This window comes from Aedes albopictus, chromosome 2 (genome assembly GCF_035046485.1).
Source record: "Aedes albopictus strain Foshan chromosome 2, AalbF5, whole genome shotgun sequence".
Taxonomy (NCBI): Eukaryota; Metazoa; Arthropoda; class Insecta; order Diptera; family Culicidae; genus Aedes; species Aedes albopictus.
Window position 1 is genome coordinate 51,566,932 of NC_085137.1, and position 10,817 is coordinate 51,577,748.

The window sequence follows — 10,817 nt, forward strand, 5'->3', positions numbered from 1 at the left end:
CAATCAATCCATCATATTCTTTTGGAGATATAGAACTCTTGAAGAGTTCTTCGTCGGCGAACACCAGGCCGGTTTTTATCAAAGGCCATCAACGACGGATCAAATGTTTAACCTGCAGATAGCTTTAGAGAATTTAAAAAAAATTAGCAGGTAATGTCAGAGCCCGGTATTATTCCAAACCAAATTAGGCTGATATGTTCAACGTTGAATGTATTACCATCAAGTGATCGGATCGCAGACGAAGCCTCTACCTCGTTTGTGACCTTGGATGGATTACTGCAGGGGATGCTCTTTCAAATGTACAGTTCATCATTGCATTCGAAGAATGGCAAGGATCGCAGCGGAGGAAGCTTATCCTCTGAAACTTCCTGAAATGGCTCCGAGTACCCCTGAAACCCTCTCGGACCCTCTCGGACCCCCTGTAACGCACCTGAGATCCTCCTGACCCCCGAAAATGCCACTGCAACGCTTCTGAAACTCGCTAAAACTCGTCGGAAACTTACTGAAATAACACTCAAAGACCCCAGAAACTCCATGTTGCGCACCTGAGACCCTTCGATAATCCGGAAAACGCTCACGTAACGCCTCAGCTACACACAAATTTCAATTCAGATGATGAGTCGGCACTACCTAAATATAATTTATGCTTGAATGGATTTATTGCCTAAATGTACTTAGTAAATTACCTAAATTGATTTTAAGGTTGCAAAGAAGTTTGAGACGGGCAAGGGGCTAGCAGATGCAAAGAGGAGGATAGTCAATGCGGATGGAGGGTCGGGAGGATTTCAAGGGAGTTTTAAAGGAGGGGTATCAGCGGCGTTTAAGAGCGTTTCAGGAGTTTTCAGAGGGCTTTTAGGGCGCTTTATAGGCTCACATGTGAAGTTCACGGGCGTGAAGTTTCAGAGGCGTTTCAAGACGTTTCAATGCATTTCAAAGCGTTTCGAGTGTTTCAGAAGTGTCAATTTCTATATTTTTGCTTGGGCTAAGCAAGCCAAGTAGAAATTATAACCTTCAATTGCAATGACATTCATACGCGCAACAGAAACACGTGTTTGAAGAACAAATTGAGATTTGAATTATGAAGAGAAATCCAGTAGGAATCGAACCCACGACTCCCAATTCGCTAGACGGGCGCTTCTATCCTCCAAGCTACGGAGCTACTTGATTTCAGGAGGTTTTAGAGGCGTTTTAAGAAACTATATAGGCTCTCATGTGGTTTTCACGATAATTTCACAGGGATTCCAGAGACGTATTAGAGCGTTTCAATTCCTAACAGAGCGTTTCAGGACGTTAGAGAGGTGCTTTAGGGGGCTTAAGAGGCTCTCAGGTGAATTTCGGAACGGTTTCATGGGGCGTTTTAAGAGGATTCAGAGGAGTTATAGGGGGCTTCAGAGGCTTTCAGGTGAAATCCACGAAAGTTTCATGAGGGTTAAAGAGGCATTCCAAGGCGATTCGAAGTGTTTCACGGCATTTCAGGAAGTTTCATGGGGGTTTCGGAGGCGTTTTAAAGCGTTTCAAGGAGTTTCACTGCGTTTCAGGATGTTTCAGAGGAGTTTTAGATAGCTTCAGAAGCTGTCAGCTGAATTTCACGGAGATTTCATGAGGTTTTGAGATACGTTTTAAAGCGTTTCAATGCATTTCTCGGCGTGTCAGGGCGTTTCATGGGGATTCCGGGGGGCTTAAGAGGTCTTTAGAGGCTCGTAGGTGAATTTCGAGGAGGTTTCATGGGGGTTTTAAGGCGTTTAAGGCGTTTCAGTGCGTTTCAGGGTGTTTCATAAAGTTCCGGGGAGTTTAAAAGTGCTTCAGTGGCTCTAAAGAGGCATAAAGCTCTTAGAGAAGCTCAAATACCGTCGTTAGGGGTCAGAATGGGTCAAAAATATATACTTTCACATTAATTGTTTAATAACTTTTGCTTTTTAGCATGAAAAAGTTTTTTGATCATTGGAATGTGATCTTAAAACTACAAGAGTATGAAAAATGACCCATTCTTACCCCTTCGAAGGGGTGAGAATGGGTCAAGGGAATTGAATTTATTCCGCATTACCAACAAAGCAAGTTAACAAAGTTCTGGTGAAGTGGAGTGGACCTGGTGTGATGGTTAAAGCACGTGACTATCACGCCGAGGACCTGGGATCGAATCCCACTCCCGACAAACTCACAAAGTGTGAGATCTTCCTTCGGAAGGGAAATAAAGCGTGGGTTCCGAGATGAACTAGCCTAGGGCTAAAAATCTCGTTAATACAGATAAAAAAAGTTCTGGTCAAGGTTGATATTACTTACCAATACTATACTTATTATATGATAAAAATGTGTTTGAAATTCTGGAAAGTATCAATGCACCTAAAAGTGTGATGTTTCATCAAATCTTAATAGTGGTATTCTAAAAAGGGCTTATTTTCAAGCTTTTTTCGATGATTTATCAAAAATTAACTAATTTCTCTGGAGACATCATTTTTTAACAGGAACTACGAAGATTATATCATAAAATTTTGAATCGATATTCGCAATAACTGATGAAATATTTCAGATAACGTTTTGACCCTATCTCGCCCATCTGACGCATTGTTACCCCCAACGATGGTACCTTTGTAGATCCGATGACCTATACTCAATGGAGTTCTTGGAGATCCTCAAACAGACAATGAAAATTGAAAACAGACTCAAATTGACAATAAACTCACCACTTGACAACACATAGTAGCATGAGGCTGTGTAAGCATAAATTGCATGGATAATGCTTCAATAGATAACTGATTACGTAGATCAGATGGCCTAAAATCCAGATAGTTCTTCGATACTACCATTAAATCATAGAGCTTAAGACTTGATAGAACAAGCACGCCAGAGGCTGTGTGAGTATGTACCTTATTCATAGATCTCTTAGAGACAAGCAAATACGTTGGTAGATCCAATGGCCTATACTCAAGAGAGTTCTTGGAGGTCTTTAATCAGAAAATATAGTTAGTTGCATAGGGCTGTGCAAGCACGATTTAAAAAAAAAAGCACCTCAAAAAGCTGATTTCGCTAGTAGATCAGGTGGTCTTTTAACCCTTAAACACGCAGCACACAACCCTAACTCTGCTGTTTTACCGTAAACCGACTTTATCCCTAATCTTTAGTAGTCTAGCTGCTCTGAACATACCTAAGCTGCACAGAAGTCACAAAGGAGTGTCGACAGCTTAGGTTTCTGGTTGGACACGAGTCATTTTCAAGTTATTCTGCCTTTGAGTTAGAATTACATGAATGTGGCTCCTGTACAACCAAAAACCTGAGCTGCCGACACTCCTATATGACTTTTGTGCTGCTTGGGTAATCAAACTCCATTAAGGCAACGTTATCTTATTGGAGGGAACTAAATGGACGATTGAGTGTACCCCCTGAAATGCCCCAATATAAACAGCCTGAAACCCTCTCGAACCTAGTCAGACGCACCTGAGACCCTCCTAAAGTCCCGAAAACGGCCCTATAATGCCTCTGACCACCATTCTGCATTGGGGTCTCCAGTTAGCCTAGTGGTTAAGGCTATGGATCGCAAATCCGGAGACGGCGGGTTCGATTCCCGTTCCGGTCGGGAAAATTTTCTCGACTCCCTGGGCATAGTGTATCATTGTACTTGCCTCACAATTAGGGACAATGGAAATTCGCGGTAAAATTTCTTAAATTTCGCGGGCTACTATTGTGAATTTCGCGGCAATGTCGCGGTCCCATGTTTTGACCATTTTGTTTAAGATAAATTCAATTTTGCATGTCAAATGAATAATTCATTTAATATTATGAGGCATTTCATCGAAAAAGTAACAAGTTTTATGATTTTTCAAGAAAGAAGCATGCATTTGATGCAATGAATTTTTATTATGCAGATATGGAGTCGTAAATAATCTCAAACTGTCGAAAATTATCTGTCAATTTTTGACTAAAAAGTTGAAATTTTGGAAATATGTAAGGTATTTTTACAGTTTTGTCAAATTTCGCAGCATTTCGCGGGATTTCTTGAATTTCGCGACCAAAGCCCAATTTCGCGGATTTCGCAGCTTCAGCGAAATCGCGAATTTCCATTGTCCCTACTCACAATATACAAATTCATGCAATAGCAGGCAAAGAAAGCCCTTCAATTAATAACTGTGGAAGTGCTCAAAGAACACTAAGTTGAAGCGAGGCAGGCCAAGTCCCAGTGGGGGCGTCGAGCCATAAAGAAGAAGAAGAACCATTCTGCACCTCCCTTGAGAGTCTTCTGAAACCCCACAAGACCCTTCTTTAAATCTCTCAGCCACTCGTCCTTCTTGAACTACTTTGCAACCTTGAAAACGATTTGAGCAATAAACTGAATCTTTTAAGTTAAACGTCTATTTAGGCAGATTTAGGTAATGGAATCATTACTCAACGAAGTGACCAATAGATTTAAGTCCTTCTTTAAGACCAAGCACACACACGATATACACACTTAACCCTCATGTAGCCGGCAGGGTACCCGGGTACCCAGCACCCATTTAAAATACACGGTGAAGAAAAAAGCAAAAAGTTTGCCGGCCACATAACGGTTAATTTTGAATCCCGCATTCGGTAAATTTTTGACGAAAACAGAACAGCTTAATACAGCAATAATGGATTATTTATCTTCTGCACTCGTTCATGACGGTTGGTGTACTGAACCTGTTCTAATGTGGAACGTTAAACCAAGAAAAAAGAAGAAGAAGAAGAAGAAGAGAAAGATGAAGAAGAAGGAAGAAGAACATGAAGTTCTGTTGCTCTTGATGGGCACAAAGATACTTATCGTTACTTCTGTTTGGAAGCTAATGGAAATGAATACCTATGGCCGTCCATCCCTGGAAACCTAGGACCTAGGAGTGACATTGACCTTCTTAGCCTAATGAATGGAGCGATAGGTATGAGATTTCTCCGTTCTATGGCTCAAATATTGAACCTAGTTTGGATTTCCACAGCAATTTTCCATATTGCTGCATAGTACACCTGGTCGCTTTTGTACTTGTAATACATATCCAATGTGCTACAAGCAATAATCTTCTCTTCTTTTTTATAGCACTACATCTCCACTAGGACTTGGCCTGCCTCGCTTCAACTTAGTGTTCTTTGATCACTTCCACAGTTATTGATTGAAGGGCTTTCTTTGCCTGCCATTGCATGAATTTGTATATTGTGAGGCATGTACAATGATACACTATGCCTAGGGATTCGAAATTTTTCCCGACTGGAACGGGAATCGAACCCGCCGTCTCCGGATTTGCGATCCATAGCCTTAACTACTAGGCTAACTGGAGACCCAAGCAATAATAATGAAAGTAAAAATCGTGTAAATAGTCAAGTCCATCATTTTCAAAAATTCTTTCTATGTATAACTGTATAAGTGTATTCAAGACTAAACTTGACTAGATGTTTAGATCTCAGTTATTGTGCCTTTCTGAAGAAATGTGTTCGAAACTTCGAAAGAAAACTCAATAATTCGTTATTGAGTTATTCCTTATAAAACTGATAACCATAACCTCCAAATTTGAACCTTACATCACCTGTCATGGGAACCCCAACCAAGTTTTAGAAGTAGGTACTAACTAACTACCTATCGACTGTGTGAGGTCGTCGATCGATTGAATCTTGTTACCTAATGCTGGCTCTTTAACTCCAATCGACAATCACATAAAAAATGAGCCGCGAACAACGCCAAACTACTTGAATCAATCCTCTTCAAATTGCGTTTCACCACTCATCACCACTCGTCGCTCACTTCATCGAAAGCCTCTCGCCCAATCGACACGCCACCGATTGTTTTTATGCAACACGTGTGGAAAATGTTCGTATCGGATTTCATACCCTTTTAGCAGGCTCATCTAGCGCGTAACGTACTCTCAGTCAACGCCAGCCAGCGCAGAGTCTCGCTGCCATCATGCTTTGTTCGATGGATTGTTGTTGCGCGAAGGAGAAATTTTCCAATTCAATCCATTCGATACCCACTCGGGCACAGTTCCTTCAATGGTCAACGTAAAAGGCCACACCATTTGCGTGGAATGGACAATTGCAGCCACTGACTGACTGACGACGACTGCCGTAACTACAAGCTGCCGAATCGAAATGATTTACTGCCCTGGATAGGGTCGCGTAGAAAATCCAGTCCTGACCATAATTGCTCGATCCGGGTCGTACGTGGGCTGCCGCTTCCATACCTAGATCGCGAGATCACACAAAAGTGTAATAGCACAATTCCCGGTGACAATTAAACGTCGATCGACGACGAAGACGACGGTCCGCCACAGTCTTCTAGGGAGGGATTAAGTCAAGGAAGTCGGCATATGGACACTAGGCTTTCTGATCGGGATTATAAGTACTGTGACTGAATGTAGCTCTCCCCGTAGATAGTGAGACGAGTTTGCTTTCTATTGATGACCCGGTTGGTAGTTAAAAATGATGACACTTCCAATCATAACAACCATCATGGTCGTATAAAAAGGCGCTGGCAAACGTTTGTTCTATAGAAAATTGAGCATAGCAGCACCCCGAAGGGGGAAATCTTCCCCCATCATAAGACATTTTATGATCACTTTATCCGATTAACTTCGGGAAGCCGCCTGTTGGTCAGACTGGTCTTGTGCAGTGCACTTGCTCAATGATGCAGGGAATTGCACTCATTTTTCATCAACACATGTCTGTCTATAAATGCATATTGAAAGCAAACCTGTTCCACCTCTGCCTATATGTGCAGTGAAGCGTCGCGCTGCTGGCAGGGAACCAGTTCAGGTTTCTACGCTCTCTGTAGTGTTTGCAGCGTGTGGTGACACGAGGTGGCCTCTCTTCGGGAGGTTTGGCCTGCTTATCATCTCGATGAGGTTCCCCCGACTCAAGAAACAGGATAGACTGCTTCCTTTTCTCTCGCTGACGTTAAAAGATAGCGTTTGGCGGGATGTGGTAGCTACTGCAGAAGTCAAGCGACAGGGGTATTCAAATAATAGAAGTAACCGGATCATTCTGAGGTAGCTCGTGGCTATGTTATTTATTATTTATCGAAAACATCAAATCCAATATCATACGTAGCCACGAATATTACACAATTAACCTTCACGTACCCGACCCCCGACAACTCATTTCCAATTTGTCAAGACCAATCAAAAGTTTTGGTGACACCTTCTCATAACTTTGTATTGACTTCAAAGATGTGGATAACGGCTGCAAATTTCCTCATAATTTATTGTCTGTGCCGGAAGTAGCAATCCACCCACCGTACGAGCTTTGGAAAGCTGGTTTCGACGATCCAGAAATCAGACCGCTGATCCGTCTCCAATTTGTTCACGACGCTCGATATTCCCGGTCCGCTGTAAATTCACAGATTCCGTTGGTCCGGCTAGTCCAAACTGATCAGCCACGGCGTCCTTAAACAAAAAATCCTTCATCAACGAAAGCGTAGACGACAACAAAATACAACGACACAGGAATGATTCTGAACAAAGGTCCTTCACTCGCAACAGATTCGCTTAGACGACTCGTTCAAACCGCTGTGTCTACTGCTACTCACGGAGCATGGCTTTAGCCAACAAACGCCAACACGTCATTCTTTTGCGGCTTCGCAAGGCCATCTACCATGAAAATCCAAACAAGATCTGCATACACGCATGATTTCATCGGAATACTGTTGTCCGGCCTTCTGCTATCAGTCAGATTGCTTCTCGATGACATGACGGATTCCATGTATGTCTGCACGAAGTTTCGGTCCTTAATCTTCTGGGTTTGTCTCGGAACCTCCTCGCTATAGGGGAAATCATCTGCTATGTCATATGCTAGCTAGACCAGCGTTGACATGAACTGTCCAAATGTACTCAGGTCCCATCAAGTTGCATGCTCTCGAATGCGACTACTTTAGCTTGTAATCAACGGGTAACTTCCCCACTAGGTCATGCAGCAATAATGATGGGTTGGTTAGATGCGCCTGCTTTCCAGCATTCTTTAGGTGTTGCACCAAGGTATCCACTAATAGGCCAAATTCTATAATCCCATCCTACTCGTTGGCTCACAGGGAAGGAAGCCGACGAACTCGTTCCGTCATTGAGCAGGTCAACGTTCCTGTCAACCGTACATCATCTCTAAAGTACGGATCACATGTGGAACACTGGCAGGACAAAGTAGTCTGCTGCGAATAGCTTCGAGTGCTTATCGCTTCAAACATCGTTGAAGACGAATTAAGTTTTCGTCTTCGAAGAATTCGCAGGTGGATGTCGATCGGCGAAAGTTGCTAATCCAAATTGGCCACTCTTCTGGATTGCCCGAAGAGATGGGCAAATCCTTATCCATCACTTGTCTAGCAGCCAGTTGACAGCTTGTTGGACCATCCCCGTAACAATCACTGCTGTTTTCTTGGCTACTGGACGCAGCAGTCCTCGGAATCGACTGTTCTCTCCTGTTATCAACTCCCGTTTCGCTTTGGTCGCTTGCCGCTTGAACTTCATCGGCCGTCCTTCGGTTTCGTGTACCAGACGGACCCGCTATATGTACTCTAACACTTCGATCATCGTAGTCACCACCCAGCAACCAGCATCATTTCTGTCAAACGACGTTAGACGAGTTTCACGAGCACTGGAATGGTCGCGATTTCGATACGTTCGCCGCAATCGATTTCACTAAATAACAGCTTCGGATTTTGGCTACTAGTAGTGGCATGGATTCCGGAAGCGATGTACACTGTAAATGCAAAGCAGTTTGATATTACTCTTATACTTGCACCCGCAGCAGCTCCTCTTGCAGCCGCTAGTTCCGGAAGTTATGAGTTGGTGCTATTCGACACCCAAAGCGCCTGGAGACTAACCGGAATGAACTGAGGAAGGCAACAATCGTAGAAAGAACGAGCTTTTCAATCGCACCACCGCAATATCTGTTGAGTTTAAAATCCGGAAATCCGGAAATCAAAACAAAAGCAATAATAGAGTTGCCAAATTTCAATGAGCAAGGTGGTGTAGGGTGACCAGTTTGTCGAATTAAAAGTTTACCCCGGTTATTCGACAATAGTCGGTGTCGTATTAGCGGGGTAATACGGTACAACTTTAGGGAGTACGTAGTTAGCACATTTCCAGACCCGGTCCTGAACCGTAGTATAGACTTTTACACAGGAATAATGAGAGGGCCATTCATGACAGGCGTCACAAGCCATTATATCATTTTGTTCGTCGGGCATAGTGCATGATGCGAATCATGTCCTTTATCCGTCATTGTGTGTGGTGTTAAAATTCTATAGGATGTTACTACTGTATTTGTTTTAGCAGTCCCGTGGTAGAGCTCGAGGTTGATTGGGACAGCCTTAGCTGTAATTATTTTATTTAGAAAGTTTTCATTTTATTAGCACAAGTTTTACAATTTTAACTTACTAATTTAATAGTTTCGTCGTGCTAATCCCCTAGTTTTAATCAATTTAGTCGGTAGTATCTTTGTTCGTATTTTGTTACAAGATAGGTAAATTTAGGTTTTTTTTTCTCTGTTCGGGACATAACCACTGCGACCAATATTTTGATCTATTGTGGTATACCCCGTGTCCTTTGTATAGTGCATGTCGTATTACTTTATCACCATTGAGAAGTTATAAAGTATTCGGTTTTGTTACAGTGGTCATTTTCAACATAATCGCAAGGAAGGATTCTGATTGATAGGTTCCGCTTTTAACACGCTCCTTTTTCAGTCAAAATCGGATCCCTTAACGAGAACGTCAAGAAATGATACCGATATTGACCATGCATCGGAACCCTAGTCCTTTCTGTTTCAAACCAGTGAACACCGAATAAAAGATTAGGAATACTAACCCATTTTTCCTTGTTCCAAGATCCATCTCGGCCACACCTAAAACCGAGACCTATCACTTTCAACAAGGTGTGAAATGTAATAAGGACCAAAGTGTTTTCCTTTGATTACTCAAATGTGCTGCTCCACTAGCTGAAAGCAGTTAGGACTAGGGTTCGGTTTGGTAGATCTTTCGCCGCAACGCAACCCAAATAGGTGATCTTACCCACGCTACGGGCTCCGTTAAAGATCGAGCATATTTTAAACCCCCTCAACCATTCATCCCTCAGCACGGGTCGCCTGACACCTTGGATTGGGGTTACCTGTTTGGTGGACTTTTACCCCCGGAACAGGTGGTCCGTAGTGCTATTCTAAGCCGGCAACTACACGGTGCCAAATTTAAGTTAGATAGACAAAAAATTATAGATGTTAGGATTTAAACTTATTTTTAGGCTATCAAATACCCAGAATACACTTGTAGACACTACGATTGCATAATTTCTGAAATTATAGAAGACTGTTTCTTTTTCAGATCTAAGACCAATCTGCATTAGCTTGCAATTTCTTCAAAGTGCAACGTAACTGATACTGTCGTTTCCCTCGGTATTCCCGGCTTCTGACATCTCTCAAGTTTCCCGTTTTCAGACATGTCGTCTTGTACGTAGCTTCCACGGGACAAGAGGTGCTCGTCGTCACAATAAATGTATTCATTTTTCGTGTTCGTGCTTTGTTTAATTTCCATATTTCAAAGTTTGTTTTAAAAAATAGGATTAAAAACTGACACAGTTCAAAATTGTTATCGAATACGCTGTAAAAAAATGACCTCCATCGCTTTTAACACAATTCTGCATCGGATTGTAATATGTATTTCAGGTTGTCTTCAGTATGGAGCTTGCTTACAACTTTGCGTGCAAGATATTATTCTATATGAAATCGGATGAAATAGAAATTTAAACGCTCTGATATGTACGTTACGTGTAGTTTTCAAAATTTCTCTCTGTGTAGGCAGAACCGGTGAAGCAAGCGATACGATGCCGCTGGAATACCCAATGGTA

The 10,817-nt window shown here is 42.4% G+C and overlaps 1 long non-coding RNA gene across 1 annotated transcript; it reads left to right on the top strand.

The window, feature by feature from the left end:
• Positions 1–2,117: 2,117 nt before the first annotated feature.
• On the top strand, positions 2,118–9,655 carry LOC134287594 (uncharacterized). The gene is made up of 2 exons (XR_009997393.1): positions 2,118–2,234; positions 9,452–9,655. It is a non-coding gene; the product is annotated as an uncharacterized LOC134287594 (long non-coding RNA).
• Positions 9,656–10,817: the final 1,162 nt, after the last annotated feature.